Genomic DNA, 20,691 nt, shown 5'->3' with positions numbered 1-20,691 from the left:
TATAGGTTCTGGAGCCTCACAGCAGATCTTTTGAGTCAGAATCTGAATTTTAACAAGGAACCCAGATTATCTGCATATATTAATATGTTAAAGCTTACAGTGCTTCTCAAAGAAGCACTACCAGAATACTACAATTGCCAGCATGCCACGACTCAGACTCCTTTATCTTTCAAAAAGCTGTCAACTCACTCGTTGGGAGACTTGTTTTCTCCTCCCTATTGCAATGTACCACTTGCAGTGATACACTATGCAGTGATACACTGCAGTGATTCTTAAAGTGTGGTCTGAGAATTCTGAGAGCCCCAAGAGCCCTTCAGGGAGTTCATGAGGTCCTCTCTTCCATTTAGATAACTCCGTGAGGTAGATTTTCATCATCTACTTCAACTTCAAGTGTAGAAGATACAACAATGCAACTATCTTCTCTTAAGCATAATAATTTGCAAAAATGAAAACAATTTTATTCCTTTTGTTTTGGAAAATATAATTATTTTTCCCCAAAATGTTACTTATGTTAACATGTTGTTATGAGGTATAGGGTCCCAAAGTCAGGAAGTTGAGAACCACTGGTCTAATTTGTCAGAGAGAAAACAGGCTTCAATACACATCTCAAAAACCTATAGAAATGTCAATTTTGCAAATTGAGAGTAACCCATCTCCCTAGGTCATATCCTTTTGGCTATTAATCTCTTTATAATCTCCAAAAGTTGGCATAGGTTCTTGGCAAGAATCTATACTTCTTTCTCCCAAATGATGTAAGTAATCTGTCTCTTAGATACTTTGTAATTTAGAGCTTCTTTCTCAACAATAATGAAAGGAAGAACTGACCTAAGATCAACAGGGACTCGTAAATCCAAGAGCTCCTGATTGTTCTATTAGCGTTAGCTATCATCCTGCAGCAGATCTTGGTCCTAAAAGGACTCATGGTTGTTGTCAGTGGCTGCTTTTGAACAAAAAGCATTTAGTCAGCAACTCCCAGCCATGGAAATTCCAGGATCTGCTCCTCTTATAGAAAAGTCACAGGGTTTGCTTCCTCAAATAGCTGCATAGGTTGGCTGAGTCTCTCGGATGCTGGACAGCTCAGTATTACTCCCTCAAGACTTGTATCTAAAGGACAGTTGAAAGCATTTATCTACTTCTGTAGAGAGGTCTAAACTATCTGTAGTTCTCAAGTCCTGTAAAGTTGTGTAAAAGGAGTAAGCTTATAATACTGCATGTTATCACACTCCTGCTTTATTCTCTCCAGAGCACTTAACACTGAGTTATCTTACTATTTATATATGTACTGTACTGCCCCTCCTCCCACCATGAGGCTCTGCTTAGAAGACTTTGTCTTGCTTATTGTTGTGGTCTTAGGGCCAGGAACAGTGCCTGACATATTGAGCATGTTTTATGCTCCATAAATATTGACACTTGATGAAAAGTAGACAAAGCATTTGGTTGACAGTTAACCTGAGAGACTGTGTCCAAAGTAAGAAGGTAACTGGAAAGAGCTAGGTATTAGCTAGGGCCCAGGAGAGTCCATATGATTAGACCTACCTTGGTTTCTGATAGATAAGGAACTCATGGTTTTGGTCTTATTTGGGCCTCAGGTTGATAAGTGGACTAGATATGGGGAGCCAGGAAGGGTAGACACAAAGGACAGATAAGTCTTTATTCTGGGAGTAGCTCTGTCTACTTTTACTGCTAATTTAATAGTGAGTGGAAAGCAGACCATAATGATGACAAACCCTCTTTGTAGGGAGTGGGATGAGAGAGATAAGTCATTGAGATGAAGGATGAAAATGAGGCCTTACATTCCTTTCTCTCTCTTTGGGCTGGTGTCACTGAAGCTGCCATAAGCTAATTGGTGTAATTCGAAGATAAATACAGCTCCACAATGCCACACACAATGATCGATTCTTTTCAGGACCAAAGTTTGGGGGTGGGAGGTGTGTAGTGGTCTTCCTTGCACTTGAAATGTTCAGAATGGAAATTTCCATTGTGGGAACAGGTGCTGAGAGATTACTATATCATCGGTCATGGCTGGCAGTGTACAAGAGAGAATCTGCCACGAGATAGAAGCTACCCTAAAAATCAACTAAAGTGTCTTAGGCTATGCAGTCCTCATCTTTCAGATATCAGGTGGGTCGGTAATTATTCTGCTTCACGCCGCACAGACACACATAAACACACCCTTCCTGGTTCCACAGGCAAAATTTAAACCACTGTACTGAGTTGCACCTTGAGGATACCTGTGAAAATGTAGACTCTTTCCCCTAGTCCAAGGCAGACATAAGGGATGCCCTGGACTATGCTATGTTTTGTTAGTTACAAACAAAAACTACATCTTATAAATTAAATCTTCCCCTTTTACTCTCTTTATAGATAGATATGTATCTATCTGTATATATAGTAGGGTTTTAGTAGCATTCTTATGAGCAATAACAGATTTATGGATTAATAATCACATAAATACTTCTAAATAAGATGGAAACATTCTGTGGCATTGGGAAAGTTTTGAGAGCATTTAGAGGCCACCATTGTTTCTTGTGTTTATTGACACTTTTTTCAACAGAAAGGCATTTTCTTCGAATAGTCTCTCCTTGTATCGAATGAATACCAGTTTTATTCAGAAGTCATGCTAGTTTCTTTAAGGTGGTTCACCAGGTCCTCACTAATTTTCCTAGGAGTAAGTTAGATAGATACATATGTGGAACAATAAGACAGGCAAAGCAGTCCAGAAGTTTCCTGCCCTTGTAAAAACAAAAACTTGCAGAGAACTTTAGAGCTCTCGGGGATATTGAGAAACGAGAAAGTGAGAAAAATTTTATAAGACTACACATAAATAGTGAGCTTGCAAGTTCACAGGATCAGAACTGAAAATACTGACTGCATTTTGTCCACACCGAATGTTTGCTCCACTGCGGAAAAGCTATATAGTGCAGGAACTGTTGTGGGATTAGGTGTAGATAAAGTGAGCTACTTTGCTATGCCAAACTGCTACATGTATATATAACAGATTTGCATTCATTCCACCCGTTTTACCCTCTGACCTCCTTCATTATAAAAAAGTTTTTAATTTTTTGGCTGCATGGCATGTGGGATCTTAGTTCCCCAACCAGGAACTGAACCCAAATTCCCTGCATTAGAAGCATGGAGTCTTAACCACTGGACAGCCAGGGAAGTCCTCCTCTGACCTCCTTTATGTTTTTTCAATTTTGATATATTTTCTCTTTAGAAAATTAGCAAAAGTATCCTCACAACAGATCAGGGTACCATCTGTATTACTAATCATTCTTCTCTTGTCTAAAAGGACTCCCAAAGACTTTTTAAAAAATATGTTTTAACCCATTACGTAGATAATTATCAACTTGGCAAAGTCCTGGAGGAGGAGGGATGAAGAGGAGAAATTTAAAACCAAACCTACTGCCAACTGAAAATGAATCAAAACTGGAGAAAAGAATTTCAAATTTTTGACATAAGTGAATGGAAAATATTTTTTTAAATTCATCTAATTTGAAATGCTGTAACATTTATTACTCACTTATAAATGAGTGACATGTGACAGTATACAGGGTGACAGTATACAGCCTTGTACTCCTTTCCCAATTTTGAACCAGTCCATTGTTCTATGTCCATTCTGACTGTGCTTCTTGACCTGCATACAGGTTTCTCAGGAGGCAGACAAGGTGGTCTGGTATTCTCTTTAAGAATTTTCTATAGTTTGTTGTGATCCATTCAGTTGATTTAGGATTTGAAATAGCTCAGCTGGAATTCCATCAACTCCACTAGCTTTGTTCGTAGTGATGTGTCCTAAGGCCCACTTGACTTCACACTCCAGGACGTTGGGTCTAGGTGAGTGATCAAACACACCATTGTGGTTATCCAGGTCATTAAGATCTTGTTTTAGTTCTTCTGTGTATTCCTGACACCTCTTAATATCTTCTGCTTCTGTTAGGTCCGTTACCATTTATGTCCTTTATTGTGCCCATCTTTGCATGAAATGTTCCCTTGGTATTTCTGATTTTCTTGAAGAGATTTCTAGTCTTTCCCATTTTATTGTTTTCCTCTATTTCTTTGCATTGTTCAGTTCAGTTCAGTCGCTCAGTTGTGTCCAACTCTTTGCGACCCCATGAATCACAGCACGCCAGGCCTCTCTGTCCATCACCAACTCCCAGAGTTCACTCAAGCTCATGTCCATCGAGTCAGTGATGCCATCCAGCCATCTCAATACATGTCATCCCCTTCTCCTCCCGCCCCCAATCCCTCCCAGCATCAGAGTCTTTTCCAGTGATTGTTCACTTAGGAAGGCTTTATTATCTCCCTTTGCTATTCTTTGGAACTCTGCATTCAGATGGGTATATCTTTCTTTTTTTCCTTTGTTTTCCACTTTTTTATTTTCTCAACTATTCTCAAGGCCTCCTCAGACAACCATTTTGCCTTTTTGCACTTCTTTTTCTTGGCGATGGTTTTGATCACTGTACAATGTTACAAACCTCTATCCATAGTTCTTCAGGTACTCTATCAGATCTAATCCCTGAGCGCCTAAAGTTTAATAATCAATGTTACACTACACTAACAGTACTACAGTGTTACTAACGTACAGGGATGGTGCTTTCATTTTAACTTGAGACATAAACTGTGTCAATAATTTGGCTTCTTTCAGGTCTCTTGAGTAATGAAATTAGTTTTAAAAGAGGGGTTTGTTGACTCACATACCGGCATACAGGCCGGAAACCTGCTAAATGCCAGATACTGTTACTGAACTGCAGTTCTTTAACTGTCAAATACATGCCCCACAATCTTCCAACAGTTTTCGTTTCACTTGAGTTTGGAGATGTTCAAGAGTACGGTTTATGCTCATGAAAGTAAAAGTGTTAGTTGCTCAGTTGTGTCTGACTCTTTGGGACCCCATGGACTAAAGCTCGCCAGGCTCCTCTGTCCATGGGATTCTCCAAGCAAGAATATTAAAGTGGGTTGCCATTCTCTTCTCCAACAGATCTTCCCAACCCAGGAATTGAACCCATGTCTCTTATGTCTCCTGCATTAGCAGGCGAAGTTTTTATTGTCGAGCAAATATGTTCATATGTAAACTCAATTCAGAATTTTGCTACAGACTAGAAATCACTACTTAATAAAAGGAAAAGAAGGCACTGTAAAAAAATGTGCTTTTAAAAAACTAATGCAGATTTTCGCAGGGGTCCCTATCATAATTTTCAATGGTGCCAGTGTGTGTATTGAACAACCAATATCCCTACAGTTAACATTGAAACATTTAAGTTGTGAAAAGAATCACAGATTTCTACTTCTGTTTGTAGAAGTGTATCTGTGTCAACTGCAGCGCAATAAATATGATCTCTTTTGTCCTTCATGTTAATCAAATGACCCCCCCCCACACACACACTTTTTAAACAGGTACCTTAAAGTTTGACAGATATTTTCTTGGTATTGCATCGACCTGTGAAGCAGTAGGACAGTAATGTGGAAAGAGTGCTATTTCTATGCCGTATTAGTTAGTGTCCTTTGGTTTTCTCTAAAGTGTTAACACGGAGTTGTTGATGTTTTAAAGATTTGAAATTATCTCTACTAAAATTGATATATTTTTGTCTATAACTACTTAAAGGAAAGTTGATAAAATAGGATACACCATAATATGGAAGATTTTCTCTTGTAAAAAAGTCCCTGTTACTATTTTAAGTTAGGGAGATATAGTGTAAAGCACTGTATTTCCTTTCGGTAAATTACTTTGAACATAATTATATGCTAACATCACGTACAGGGCGTTAAGAGCCGGAGGAATCAGTTTCAGCTACCGCTTAGTAAAATGCGAAAAAGTGCCATTCATAGTAAAGGCTTTCTCGTTTATTTTCAGAACTGACATCTTGCTTTCCCGTTTCAGACGTATCGGGGGCGCGAGAGTCAATTTCCAGCACACTCCGCTTCTTCTAAACCGAAACCCTTAGCCTCAGGGTTCAGTAGTAGCCGGAAGGTGGGTTTTGGTGAGCGCCTCCCTACGCTTTACTCTCCTTTCTACCTAGGACCGGGAAGTGACAGCAACGGAAATACCAGGTTTCCGGAGCTGGGTTCAGAGGACTCCTGCTTTCTCTCCCGCCGCTCGCAGCCTTCCCAGAGTTCACCTTTCCTTCCTGCACACCGTCAACCTCACGCGACCTCAACATCCACCTGCTCCAGCGCCCCACACTCGCGCCCGCCTCCAGCCGTCAGCCAATCACAGCCTTCAGTCGCTCGCGGGTTCCAGAGTCACAGCTCTTTTGACTCTCTGGTCCCGCCTCCTCCATAACTGCTTCCCGCCCTTCGAGTTCCTTATCCAATAATCAGCGCCCGAGTATCCCTTGGTTCCCGCCCCCCTTTCCCTGCCCTCCCGAAGTCCCACCCCCTTCCTTAAGCCTGACGGGACCACCTGACCCGGAGGCGCTCGGTCTGAAGGCAGGCTAGAAGGGGCGTGTGCATGTAGGGGAGGGGCGCGAGAAGAAAGGAGGGATGCCGGGAGTGGGGCGGAGAGAAGGGTTGTCAGTCCGATCTCGCGAGAGAGGACGGAAGCCTGTGGGAGCCCGTGGCCTTTAAAGTGCGGTTCAGCCCTTTCCTCTAGGGGTAGTTTGTAAACACCGCGGAGCTTGGGTCTTCCCAACGACGGAAAAGAGCATGAACTAGTGAGCTGGAAAGGTGAGTAGTGACGAGGAGAGGGCCGCAGGACTGGAGCCTGTAGGGATACGGAGAAAGAAGGCACTAACATGGCGACGTCGCTCACCATAGTCCCCACCCCCCGCTTCCCATCACCTCGGGCTCCGCTGCCTCTGTGCCTAGCCCTCCGGGCGGCTGTGGCTGTGCTGCCGCCTCTGCGGCCCGCGCGGCGTCGGCTTCAGGAGCCGGACTGGCCAGGCCGGACCGTTAGGTAACTGGCATTTGTTGTTCCGGCCCCTCCCCGCTCGCGCGCTTTCCTAACGTGGAGGAAAAAGGAATAACGGCTTCTCCTCGACCCCTCCCCCGCTGTACCTGCCCCTTCTCTGGTCAGTTCCGAGGTCCCGGGGGCACGTGTCGGAGTCGCAGAGGCGCAGGGAAACCCCCCTTCAGTTCTGGAATGGAACAGGAAGAGGGCCGGCTCCGGTCTCTGCACTCAGTGGTTGGGCGCTGTATATGATGGTGGCGTGGGGAGGAACTGGGGGCGCGGTTGGAAATAGGGGTCAGGGTCTCTGGCTTCGGAGGAAGCTGACGAGACAAATGGAGTGGAGAACCTGGGAGTTGGACGTCTTGGCCTTTTCTGTCCTTTCTGCCCCTTCGCACTCCCGCCACCCCCCGACTTTTTCCCGATGGGGCGGGGCTGAGGTGCGGGTGCAGATTGAGTCTAGTGTTTTCCCCCATTATTTTTTTAAACCTTCCTGGGTAGACTACAGAGAATCTGTAGGGGTATAACCTCTCTTTTTTTTTTTAATTGATGCCCTAGGGACCAGAACCGAGTGTGTGTATGTGTGGGGGGGGGTTCTGTGTTCACTGGTTCAGCTGACGCTAGGAGGGAGAGAGCGAAAGAGATGGGGACTATTTCTGTGCCCTTATATCGTGTAAAATTATCTTTGCCTTTGCTTAATGAAGAGTTTTAAAACTGGCCAGGCCAAGAGCAAAACTACTGTGAATATGATGGAGTCAAAGGGATTACTCCTGACGGACTTTAGGCTATTGACTACTATCTATTATTATGTGAAAGTAACAATTTCTAAGGAATTTTAAAATTTGGAGACAGTAACCGTAGATACACTTAATGTATAGGTTTGAAATCAGAACAAAAACTGTTCCACTGAGCACATTTTTTGTCCTTTCTGAAGAAATATATAACCATTGTCAGCCTCTCTAGGCTTTATCTTAAAGCCTATCTCTTTGGTCTTTTGTACCAAAACTATTAAGGTGAGAAGCTTCTTAGAAAGTCATCCCTATATGGTTAAGTGCCCTGAAAGACAAATATAATAGCAATTATATTTTGTTATTAAATTGATTACACTGTCTTGAAGAATCTACTAAAAACACTGTTCTCAAAACTGCAGTAATATCATTGTAAAGTATGTTAAAAAAATAGAGATGCCTTTCTTCAGATCAAACAGAATTAAGGCCATCGATAATTGAATCCTAATCTTTGTAAAATAATCTGTAAGAATAGTCCAAATTTACAGTGCTGTGTATGCTGCTTCCCCAAGACATGTTTAATCTTATTCTGAGAGGATGCTGCCGCCATTAGGTTTTTAACTAAAATATAATATTGTGGTACTTTTAGAACATAACTGCTTGTTTTTTAATTGTCAGTAAGGACACAGCTTTCAGGTGCTTTTGTGCTTATGTTTTTAAGGTACATAATACCTTCTGCAGATCTGATTGTATTTTCTAGAAGTTCTTTTTAAAACATCTTATTAGAATGTTTATTTCATATTTGAGGCACTATATTATCTGTTCGATATGTAATCCAGAAATTCCTACACTTACTTTACTTGGAATATTTGTTTCATGTTTTAAAACTAAGATTAACAGTAAAAGTGATTGTGTCAGCTCTTTCATAAATTGGAGTATTTGTATTTAGGATTTAGAAGCTATATGAATTTCGTTTTTAAAAACGAGGTACTCTGCCTCAAATTTCTATAATTAGCATTAACTTTCAATTAATCATCTACATTTTTTCTACTTAAATTTTTGTATTTTGGAAAAGTTGGGGTTTGTTGACTTGTATGTTCTCTGCTGGTAAATTGTTGTTAGATCATGTTAGATCAAGTAAACAGTCCCACTGTACATGCTGTTTCCACTCATTTTTGTTTTCAAGCTCTTCCTTCCATTATGAAATAAAGACTATAAGCTGGTACTTCTTTCTCTTTAATAGTCTTACTGTAATGTCGTCTGATAAGGTAAAGTAGTTGAAGTCTCCCTATTTAAAACCAGATTTTCACCAGTCTCTCATTGAAAACCCAGTGAGTGGCAATAATTTATTTTTTTAAATTAATACATAAAATGTTATTCTAGGCTCTTATTGAAATGTACTGTAAATAAAACAAATTAGCAGTTATAGTCAGTAGTTTAACTTACTTTATTTCTGTTTATCTTATTCTCACCTATTCCTTAAGACTAAGAACATACATAAAATTCCTCATGTTCTCATAATGTAACTTAACGAGGAGATAGTAATAGTATTCACCTGTTCCTGTCTAGGGGCCAATTCCACAAAACATCTTATTTCTTTTTATAAAGGTTAAAAAGTTAGTGTAAGGTATAGTTTCAAAGAAATTTAAAGAAGTTCGTGTATCTTTAAGGCCAACAATAATTGGATTATTCTACATATATATTGTAAGTACATAATTATTACCTTAATACAAGCTTGAAACTGGTTCATTGATTTACATTTTTATGTTTAGTGATGTTTTTTTTTTTCCTCTTGGCATTTTGGTAATTGTAGTCATTAAAAACATGTTTTGCAACAAAAAAGGATGTAAATAAATACTTTGGGGGCTAGGCCTATTCACCCATGTCTGCAGTCTGTGTCTTAACAAAGATAGTGATTCTCAGTCATTTTTTCTGTCACACTATCCAAGGAATAGAAAGCACTCCCAACAGCTGTTGTTGTTTAGTTGCTAAGTTGTGTCCAACTCTTTGCCATCCTATGGACTGCCAGGCTCCTCTGTCCTTGGGATTTCCCAGGCAGGAATACTGGAGTAGGTTACCATTTCCTTTTCCAGGGGATCTTCCCGATACAAAGATCAAACTTGTCTCTCCTGCTTGGCAGGCTGATTCTGTACCACTGAGCCACCTGAGAAGCCCAGTCCCAACAGTAATAGTAGCTTATTATTGGAGAGATTCTCAAGAAGGTTAGTAGAGAAAGACAGGTGGGAATGATTGTAATTGGCAAAAGCCAGTTGGTAAATCACCAGGTGTATTTTGGTATTATATGGCTACCTTAATAATGACCTTAAGTTTATAAATATGTTCCCTAAACATTCTTTAGTTTGCCTCATGGAACTTGAATCTTTGACATTCCAGTTTTATAACTTAGTTTTTTTCTAATTCTATTGTTTGGGTTAGTGAGTTTCCTTTTATTTATTGGATACTTGCTAGGATAGTGTTACCAGAAATCACTGAGATGATAAAATTGTCATACTGTGATTTCTGTGCAATCCAGTTATCATTTTCTTCTGCTTCACCAATCCCACTATAAATGTTTCATTGAGACCTTTCATTTCTTCCTCTCCTCAGTGGAAGAGATGATTTAATTTAAAGATCATACTTCTGATATTTGTGCTTTTGATTTCTTTAGTAATTATTTACTATAAGTACTACATCATTTCTTAATGACAGTGTTGAGAGTCACTGGTATCTTTTATCTTTTGTAAGATAGATTTTAATGATTGTGAAATATGGATGTAGGAATGAGGGTTACTTCTGAGGTAATATCTCATTTACTTGAATTTTGACATACTTTGTATGGTGTGGGAGGAGGTGAGCTTACTAGTGTTGTTATGGGGATTGTACATAATCTATATCTTATTTGTGCCCTCTTCATAATGAAAATTATTATTGATGTACTCCTGAGTGGTGATTATTAATTATTTTAATTCTTGCTGAGCTGTGAATTTCTATTTAATCTTTTTATTCTTACAGAAATAAGTTTTTAGTGAGGAAAAGCAGTGATCAAGAAGCACATTTTACGCATCTGCCTTGAGCAAAAACAATGCTGGAGATGATGTTTCACATAACTGATATGATTACCAAGTCTAAAATACTGTTATTGGTAAAACATTGGATTAGCACTGTTCATATTCATAACCATTAATCTGTAAGTTCTTTGTGTTTATATATTTTTAATCTTGTTCTATTGTAATTTTAAACTTTAAAATAAGAACTTGCTTACCTTGTATCACCTAGGAAGTAGAGGTCTGGGAATAATCAAGACTCACTTGAGAAATGAAGTTTGACTTCAAAATTGGACTACTGTTATTTTTATTAAAGAGTATTTTGAGACATTGGGCTAATTTCACTATTCACATACAGTTAACCCTCAGTATCGGTGGAAGTTTGGTTCCAGGATCCCCTGTGGATACCAAAATTTATTGATACTCAAGTCCCATGTATAAAATGGCATAGTATTTGCATATAACCTAAGTACATCCTCCCGTGTTCTTTAAATCATCTCTGCATTACTTATGATACCTAATACAGTGTAAATGGTTGCCAGCAGGAGGCAAACACAAGATTTGCTTTTTAGAACTTTCTGGAATTTCTTCCCCCCAATTTTTTTTCTTTTGGCCACACTGCTTGGGATATCGGAACTTCCCTGACCAGAGATTGAACCTGTGCCCCCTGCATTGGAAGCACAGAGCCTTAACCATTGGACCACCAAGGAAGTCCTGTTCCCCCAAATATTTTTGATTCAAGGTTGATTGAATCCATAGGGCCATCTGCACTCATAATGTACTTTCATGAATACAGTATTGAGAAAAGTCTTTGATGCTTTTCATGTATCTCATCAACTTTTGAGGAATTTCATCAAAACTTTGATATACTCTTGGGAATGGTGATATGTGAGAAGAACATCTGTCATGTGTGCTGTACGTATGTACATGGACTTTTCCAGGCAAGAATACTAGAGTGGGTTGCCATTTCCTACTCCAAGGAATCTTTCTGACTCAGGAATTGAACCTGTGTTTATTGTGTCTCCTGCTTTGGCAGACAAATTCTTTACTACTGTGCCACCTGGGAAGTCCCATGTCTGCCGGGAGTGGGCAGCAATTAAAAACTACTGCTTTCATCCTTAAAGCTGAGCTTATATTTTTCTCACTTCCTTACACTGATGAACTAAACCAGATAACTTGAGGGGATAGCATCAAATTCATGGGTTAAAGATTAATAAAAAAAGCTTCTGTCTAAAAGTTTAACTAGTTCTCACTTTCAGACTTTAAAAATAAAGGAGGTAGTAAGATTAGGATTATTAGGAAAATGTACGTTTAAAGTAAAAATAAAACAGTAAAATTTATAATAAACTGAATAGATACTGTATGAGTGCTATGCACTGTACTTAATGTATTTTACATATACAGTAATTTCACTTTTTTTGGACAGTCGTGAAACTAGTATATTTTTCTTACTGGAGAGGATAGTAGTGAAATCATACCAATTAAATTTTTCCTAGCTTAGAAACTCAAAGAATCTTAAACTTTGAAAGGGGAATGAAGTCATTCTAGCTTACAGCTTCAGGTTTTCAGCTTCTTAGGTTTAAGTTTATTATGACTATACTGCTGTTCCCAGTGTGAGCTCTAGGATCATTTCTTGGCATTTTTTTTGGTGCTTTCCAAGATATGAGAAAGACATTAGAGCACAGAGAAAACTCTAAATCTGTGCAGTTCCTCGGTCTGCAAGCCTGTCCTCCTGAGTACCTATGATTTTTGCATTATTAATTTTCTATTCCTCATCAAAAATAACCACATACTTTGCATTATAGAACAGCCGAAATTTATCTCACAACTTTTGTCAGAAGTCCGCTGGGCCCTCTTTTTAGGGCCTTACAAAATCAGTATGTTGGCAGAGCTGCATTTTTTTTTTTTTGGAGTCTCTGAGGAAGAATCTGCTTTCCAGTTCATTTGGATTGTTGATTGCATATAGTTACAGGACTGCTGTTCCTCTTTCCTCGTTGACTGTGAGTTGGAGCTGGTCTTCACTCGTGGAAGCTAAAATGCTTTCAGTATTGCTGCCTCCAGTAATGGCAAGTAAAGTCTGTTGCTTGCTTATCTCTGACTTCTGCTACTGTCAGAATCTGACAGACAAAAGTTCTCTGTTCTCACTGGGTCATATGGTCAGATTGGCCCATTTGGATAACCCAGGATAACCTTCCTGTTTTAGAATCTGATCATTTTTATATCTGCAAAGTCCATTTTGCTCTGTAACATGTTCATAGATTCCAGGGATTGGGGTGGGGACATCCTTGGGCGGCCATTCTGCCTAGTAAACTCATACATATACTCCTGAAAATAAATTTGATGAACTGTGTACTCTTGCACATTTCTAAGTTGATTCCTAAAGTTTTTCTTTGTAAGTTTAGTTTTAGTTGGTTTAAAACTCATCATTCAGAAAATGAAGATCTTGGCATTCAATCCCATCACTTCATGGGAAATAGATGGGGAAAAAGTGGAAACGGTGTCATATTTCATTTATTTAGGCTCCAAAATCACTGTGGACAGTGACTGCAGCCGTGAAATTGAAAGATGCTTGCTCCTTGGAAGAAAAGTTTTGACAAACCTAGACAGTGTATTAAAAAGCAGAGACATCACTTTGCTGACAGAGGTCTGTATAGTCAAAGCTATGGTTTTTCCAGTAGTCGTGTATGAATGTGAGAGTTAGACCATAAAGAAGGCTGAGCACCAAAGAATTTATACTTTCAAACTGTGGTGTTGGAGAAGACCCTTGAGAGTCCCTTGGACAGCAAGGAGATCAAACCAGTCAATCTTAAAGGAAATCAACCCTGAATATTGTTTGGAAGGACTGATGCTGAAGCTCCAGTACTTTGGCCACCTGATGTGAAGAGACAGCCCATTGGAAAAGACCCTGATGCTGGAAAAGATTGAGGGCAGGAGGAGAAGCGGACAACAGAGGATGAGATGGTTGGATGGCATCACTGACTCAATGGATATGAGTTTGAGCAAACTCCGGGAGATAGTGAAGGACAGGGAAGCCTGGCATGCTGCAGTCCATGGGGTTACAAAGAGTTGGACACAACTTAGTAACTAAACAACAACAAGTTGAGTTGAAAAAAGAATGATTTCTGACACCATTCTAAGTACAGTTGATTTTTGAAGAACACAGTTTTGAACTGCATGGGTTGACTTACATGGATTTTTTTCAGTAGTATATACAACATTACTGCGTCAGCTGCCAGTAGTTCTATCTGTGGGAGCAGAAGTGCGAGAGTGGAGGATCAACAGATACAGAGGACATTTCTTAAGTTACACTCGGGTTTTGGACTGTATGGAAGATTGGTGCCCTGAGTTGTTCGAGCGTCAACTGTGATCCTTAGTGATTCGATCTGTCTTTGGTTTAAAAAACAAACAACTTAATTCATCTTTAACAATTGAACATTTTTATTGTTCCTTTTTCTTACTGAACTTATCATTAAGAATAATTTTATTTGAATCCAGGGTATTTTAATGCTTTAAACTATTTTGATCACATCACCTTATCCTGCTTCTTTGCAATAAATATAAATTGAACTTTACAAAATTTCCTATTGATTTCCTCTTTGCTTTGTTCTCATGAAGCTCACTCTCAGGACAATGCATTTTTCCACAGTATTTTGAGAATAGAAGAGGCAGTCATTAAATGAAAGGGTTTTTGTTCCTGTCATCACATTGTTCAATACATCTGAATTCAAAACATTCCTCAACACAAGGCACAACACCATTCTTAAAAAGCCATGCTTTGCTTTAACAGCACTATTTATAAGCGTGCCTTGATTAATGGAGGCTTTAAGACACTTGAATCATCCCCTTGTTTTGTTCCATGTAGATTTTTACAATCCAGGGCAATGCATTGTAATAATAATTGGCATGGTTAAGAGGTATGGGTTTCCTCTCAAATATGGAATTATGAACACTTAGGGAAAGCAGGCAGATGATTATTAGGAAAGCAAACATAGGGAAGTTGAAGATACAGGAATTGATTTTCTTAAAACATGTCTTTCTTATGAGTCTCTTGAAAAGTCTTAGTGTATCTGCAGTAATACAAACACCTGTCTGAACATTGCTGCCTTGAAAGTTTATTCCCCCACTCACCTAGCTCTGTTCCCACAAGGCCACAAGCTAGCTTCTCTCCCAGAATCACCCTTAAGTAGAATTAATTCCTTTCTCACACTGATGTCTACCTTTTTGGGCCCTGTTGCTTGGCATAATTTCTCTTTCCTGAATACTTGCCATTAGTAGTGTTTGTCCCCTTTAGCAGACAGCGATCCTACCCCTTACCTACAAGTTGATTTTATCCAAGTATAAGTCACACATACACAGTAGTTGAGGTAGGGTAATAGTGGTAAAAGAGAGAGTCCTTACATTTGTGCCCTTCAAGTTACAAACAAACAAACCTTTATTTTTAATGTTTTTCAAAGTCTAGATAATTAGCTTAACCTTGCATGCATTAAACATGAGCTCTGTTTGTCAGGTTCAGCTGGCTGGCCTAATGTTGCTTTTGCTTGAAGTAAAGAACCGAAGGCCATCTTGCTGCCTTCTAGATGTAAGTTCCTGGTCTTTTGTAAGCAGCTGCTGAACTAAATGCAAATATTCAATAGGAAAATCTGAAGCCATACTTAAGCATTTCCATGAAAGAAATAATTTGCAGAAATGTATCTCTCTCTGGAAGATGTGAACCTTTGAGCTATCCCACAGCGCCACTGTCCTTTGAATTGCTGCGCCATTCATAGTCCCCATTTCACATTTGTCTAGCAGAATACCCTCTTTTGGTCCCTTTTCCTTTAAGGAACAGTCTGTATATAAAACAGAATTTTGTTGCCAGCTTTGAAATAAGAGTCTATCGCTTTTTGTATTTGCATCAGAAGTTTTAAACATATTAAGGCCTTTTCAGCCAACCTTATTCAAGGTAAAGTGCAAGTTCTCTTCAACAGTTTGTGCAATAAGGAAATGGAGCTCCAAATTCACACTTGGCTCTCATGTATGGGAGCTCAGCACTCAAATGTAGAGAAAAGTTGACTTTCCCTTTAACTTTGTTCCTGGGATCACTGCCTTTTCCTAATGCAGTTAGTAACTGAGTTTTCTGGCAAGTTCTTACCCAATCTCACCTTGCTGCTGCTAAGTCGCTTCAGTTGTGTCCAACTCTGTGCGACATAGACGGAAGCCCACCAGGCTTCTCCATCCCTGGGATTCTCCAAGAACACTGGAGTGGATTGCCATTTCCTTCTCCAATTAGGCACTCCATTTCTTACCTAACGGTCCTGTGGAATCATTTTTATGGAAAGTTTATGGGAAACCTAGTGAGATTATCCTTTCACACCTTAACCATTTAGGTTGTTTCTTTACTGTGGTCTTCAGATATAGATTGATCTTGCATATTTAGAGAAGTCCTTATTAATATTGATCTTGCTCCTTGGCTGCTGGCAGAACTATCTACTTTTGAAAGCTCCCGTCAGTGGGCTGATAAGGTATCTCTACAAGGTATCCAACCATCTTCCATTTTAGAATGACCAGAGTATGATGACAGAAAAAACTAATTATCCACCAATATCCATTCTCGTCTTTTTCACTTATCAGAGATGCTCCATTTCCCCCCACCCCCACCTTGAGCATATGATGAAATGAAGAATGTATTTCCCAGCTTCCCTGCTGGCTCTAGCCATGTGACTTAAGTTCTGACCAGAATAGAGAGGTTTCCTGTAAAATTTCTGAAAAGTGTGCTTGAAAGGAGGCTGTCAGTCATCTCCCCATTTTCCTTCCTGTCATCTGATGTGACGGTTAGACCTTGAGCAGTTATTTTCAGCCATGATGGAGATGCCACATCTTGAGGATGGCGAAACTGCAAAATTGAAGGAACCTGGGTTCCTAATGGTCATGGTTCTGACTGCCTGTTTTCATGTGAGAGAAATAAACTTTTGACTCATTTAAGCCATTGTTATTTTGAGTTTTCTCACAGCTAAACCTAATCCTAGCTGATACAGGTGTAAAAAAGTCAAGTTGTTTCCAAATAAGAGCCACATAAAGTGTTGTATAAAGCACACTGACACAGGAGGAACGATTAATGTTCACTCTAAGAATTTGGCTGCTCAGATTCAGCACTGCCATTTTACAGATCAGCTATGACTACCTCTCCCTTTTGTTATATTAAAAAGTTTTATTTTTCTCTTTTCACCAATACTCCATTACCATGCTTCCATCCTTGAAACTATTACACCTCTAATAGGTGGCAGTTTACTCCATTACCATGCTTCCATCCTTGAAACTATTACACCTCTAATAGGTGGCAGTTTGCCAGGAGTTGTGGGAGGCCACAGGTATCTTTCTGGAAGATTTTTGAGAGAACCTTAATTTTTATATTAAATAATGGAATGGAAGGCAAAATTCACATGCACTTTAAAATGTAAAATAACCATTTAAAAATTTTTGTAGTGAAGTTATTTAGCTCTTGCAGAGTAATGAGTTTGCTCTTTTCTGCCTCTCCTTTGCCCTAAGGATATTTAGATGGAAGCTTGAGAAGCACTGCTTACTTGATAAGAGCTGAGATACCTGGCAGCAGAGTAGATAAAGCTCATGGCCTACCAGCTAGAAAGGTAAGAGATTTTAAGTTTTTACTGCAAAAGTGGCTTTTTATTTTGTGATTGTCTCTCAAATATTAGTAAAGAGATATTTCCAGACAGCAATCCTCAGAATGCTAGTGTCCTACCATATTGACTATTATTTAATAAAAAAAAAATTCTGAGGTTTGGCAGATTTGGAGCTGTCCTTTTGGAGCTACAATGCATATCAGCATATAAAAGCACACCAAAGACTTTACATAAAAGTACATAATTTTAATTCAGAGGGTCCTAACTTGTCTGACTAGGGAGTCCTCTGTAGCAAAGGTTCCCAGTATGAAAGTCCCAACTCTTGTAGGACTGTATAAGGATAATGACAGGAGTTAATCCTTGAGATATTTTCTATATTTTAAAAACATTTTGGACAGAAAGTCCTACTCTCTTGGATGTGCTCAATAACTGGATTACTAAAAGAAACATTCAGAATTACCGGGTAGGGGGATAAGGGAGGAAGATCAGTGGTGAGTGGTATTAACTAAGAAATAGATGAGTGGGAAGTAAGAGCACTCTAGGATGAGAGAGTGAGCTGATTAAAAGTTTGCATTACTACAGCCAAAAAATCAAGGTATCATAAGAATGCGGTGGGTGTCAGAGGCCAGTCCATGCAAGGGACTGCAGACGCCGTTAATGATTAGAGACCTAATCATAAGAGCATAACTTATCCTTTTCTCTCATTTTGACTGGCATTGCTTGAGTATAAATCATTGTTCTCTTTCCTGAGTCTAGAAGTTTATAACTGATTTTCTTACGCATGGTGTTACTCTCACTAGTCATCCTCCACACTTCTGTTAGTGATGTTGCAAAAATGCCCCTTTGCTGATCTAAATCACCTATTTAAAATCTTTACATTTTTTATTATTCTTTAAATTTTTTAAATTTATTTTTTAATTGCTTTACAGAATTTTGTTATTTTCTGTCAAACCTCAACATGAATCTTCCCATTTTTAATAGCAAGATTAAGCAAACTTCTTTTGAAGAGCCAAATAGTAAGATTTTAGGTTTTATGGGGGTCACATATAGTCTCTATTGCTTCTTTTTCTCCTCTGCCCCTCCCACCCCACACACACCCCTCAATTATTTAGAAAGTTGAAAAACTTTCTTAACATTTTGGCACAGGGCCATAGTTTATAACCTCAGGGTAGGGTTCAGATAGAGGAATGAGGTTGGACTCCAGACTCCTTGCTCGGGTACTAAAGGCCCTTTGAAATTTGCTTCCTGCTCTGGCCCCAGCTCTCTTTTTCTTCAATCATATATCCCATAGTTTAGCCATTAGAAGTTCTTGGAGATCCTTCTGTGTATTCTGCTATTTCCTCTGCCCAAAACATCATCTCTTTTTTCTTTGAGAAGACTTAAGTGCAGGCATTACTTCCTTCAGTACTCTTTGCAGATCCTTTCTCCAGGGTTGGCTAGGTACTTGTCTTAATGATGGGGTAGAAGATCAGATAAATTTAACTTTACAGAAAAGAAGAGCTCATACTCATTATACAAAAGATTCTCACTTGACCCAGTCAAAGAAAGCATTAGGCTTCATAGAAACTACTTTCGCTCATCTTGGCTACATGGTTTTTTGTGCCCTGTTTTCTGTGCCTACTGCATTCTGGCTTTCATTAATTTCTTATCAGTATGAACATGACAGGTGTCTATGAATCCTGAGTATGATTTTAAATGTCTAATGTATAGCTGTGGTTGACTTTTTTTTTTTTTTTTACACATTTCTTGAAGAGGTAATCTGATTGGCCTAACTTATTCAGATGTCTTTCCTGGTTTACCTGAAACAGGTATGTCAGGTAATGGAAATATAGGATTGCCCTTGGCTGGCCATCTGGCTCTAAGAGGGGATTATGGGTGGGGAAGAAAGGTAACCAGCTCTAGTATACTCCCTGTTCCCCTATGTTCCCGTAGCACCTGTGTATATCTTTATTATTGTATGAATATCACTAAATTAGTATTACTATTTTCACTTGTTCGCCTTCCTTACTAAACTAATTTTGAGGTCAGGAAACTTATCTATTCTTAATGCAATATCAGGTACAAATAGTCAAATATCTTCAAATAAATTTCATAAAATATTTTTGTATTAGAAATGTTTGAGAATTCTGCACATCATAGGTAACATTATCTGTGTTTTAGAAATCTGCTTTGAAGCTTGAATACATGCTTTAAATGTAGAGGTTACAACATTTGTAGTTCTATAACTAGAAGAACAGCAAAATTCATATTTTAGAATCTAGTGATTTCTGAAATTAACCACCAGAAACTGATTGATTTCCCCCACTTCTGTTTTCACAGATTCATTTGCTCATACTAGTTTCTATGAAGTGATTTCCTTTTTACTTGTTTTTGATAGGAGATGTAAGAAAAGCAAATATTTTTATCAGTTGTATCATTTGAATGATATAATTCAAAATGGCAAGGGGATATTGATATTACAGGGTAAAGGATTGTCTATGTTAATATGTTTAATATTGTCTATCTTAAAATGTTTAACCCACATTTCATGTTTTAAACAAGGGAGTTGCCAATAGGACAGCTAATTGTCTACATTTTAGTCACCTCTCAAGTCTTTATTCAGATACAGAAATTATCCTATTTGCTCTTAACTTTCGATACAGAACATAGTTTTTCTGTTCTTTGACACAATATGAAAGTTATAATCCAGAAACAATCAGAATTGTTAAGCGAATCTGTATATTTTAGTATATTCTCTTAACTACTTCTAAAAGTTATATGATGCTAATTATATAATGGTTATATGTGAATTATGATAATGCATGTTATTTCTATACATTTTCACCTCCTTCTGTAAGTTCTTTTTTTATTTTTATTTTTTTTTAGTTCAGAACCTTTTAAGATAAGTTGTTAGCATGATGTCCCTTTCCCACAAATACTTTATTTTCTACAATAAGACATTCTCCTCTTAAATCATAATACAACCATGAAAATCAAGAAGTTAATTTCAAAATATTTAAGTTTTGCCGGTTATTCCAATAATGTCTGTACTTTATAGCAAACAGTTTCAATGTAGAATCTCATGTTGCAGTTAGTTGTCATGACTCATTGGTCTTTTTCGATCTGAAACAGCTCCTTGATCTTTCTTTGACTTGGACACTTTGGAAATTATGGGCCAGTTGTTTTGAGGGGATTTACCTTAATTTGGGGTTGTGTATGGGGTCGCTTAGAGTCCGACATGACTGGCTTTCATGCATTGGAGAAGGAAATGGCAACCCACTCCAGTGTTCTTGCCTGGAGAATCCCAGGGACAGGGTGGGGGCCTGGTGGGCTGCCATCTATGGGGTCACACAGAGTCGGACACGACTGAAGCGACTTAGCAGCAGCAGCAGTATTTCTTCATCATTAGATTCAGATTATGTATCTTTGGCATGACTATC

At 38.8% G+C, this 20,691-nt stretch overlaps 1 protein-coding gene across 2 annotated transcripts in view; it reads left to right on the top strand.

The window, feature by feature from the left end:
- The first annotated feature begins 6,439 nt into the window (after positions 1-6,439).
- Positions 6,440-20,691, top strand: part of ATF2 (activating transcription factor 2) — an 85,703-nt gene continuing 71,451 nt past the window's right edge. Inside the window, exons 1-2 of one of the 2 annotated variants that reach the window (XM_055396903.2) lie at positions 6,440-6,663; positions 17,181-17,278. The gene's annotated coding sequence lies outside the window, so the exon portion shown is untranslated. The remainder of the gene's footprint in view (positions 6,664-17,180; positions 17,279-20,691) is intronic. The other variant, XM_055396902.2, reaches the window with a different exon arrangement.

The sequence above is a fragment of the Moschus berezovskii genome, chromosome 2, assembly GCF_049115385.1.
Source record: "Moschus berezovskii isolate FMDL1 chromosome 2, NW_MosBer_1.0, whole genome shotgun sequence".
Lineage (NCBI taxonomy): Eukaryota > Metazoa > Chordata > Mammalia > Artiodactyla > Moschidae > Moschus > Moschus berezovskii.
The sequence above is the reverse complement of the archived record's forward strand: the minus strand, read 5'-3'. Positions and strand labels throughout refer to the sequence as shown.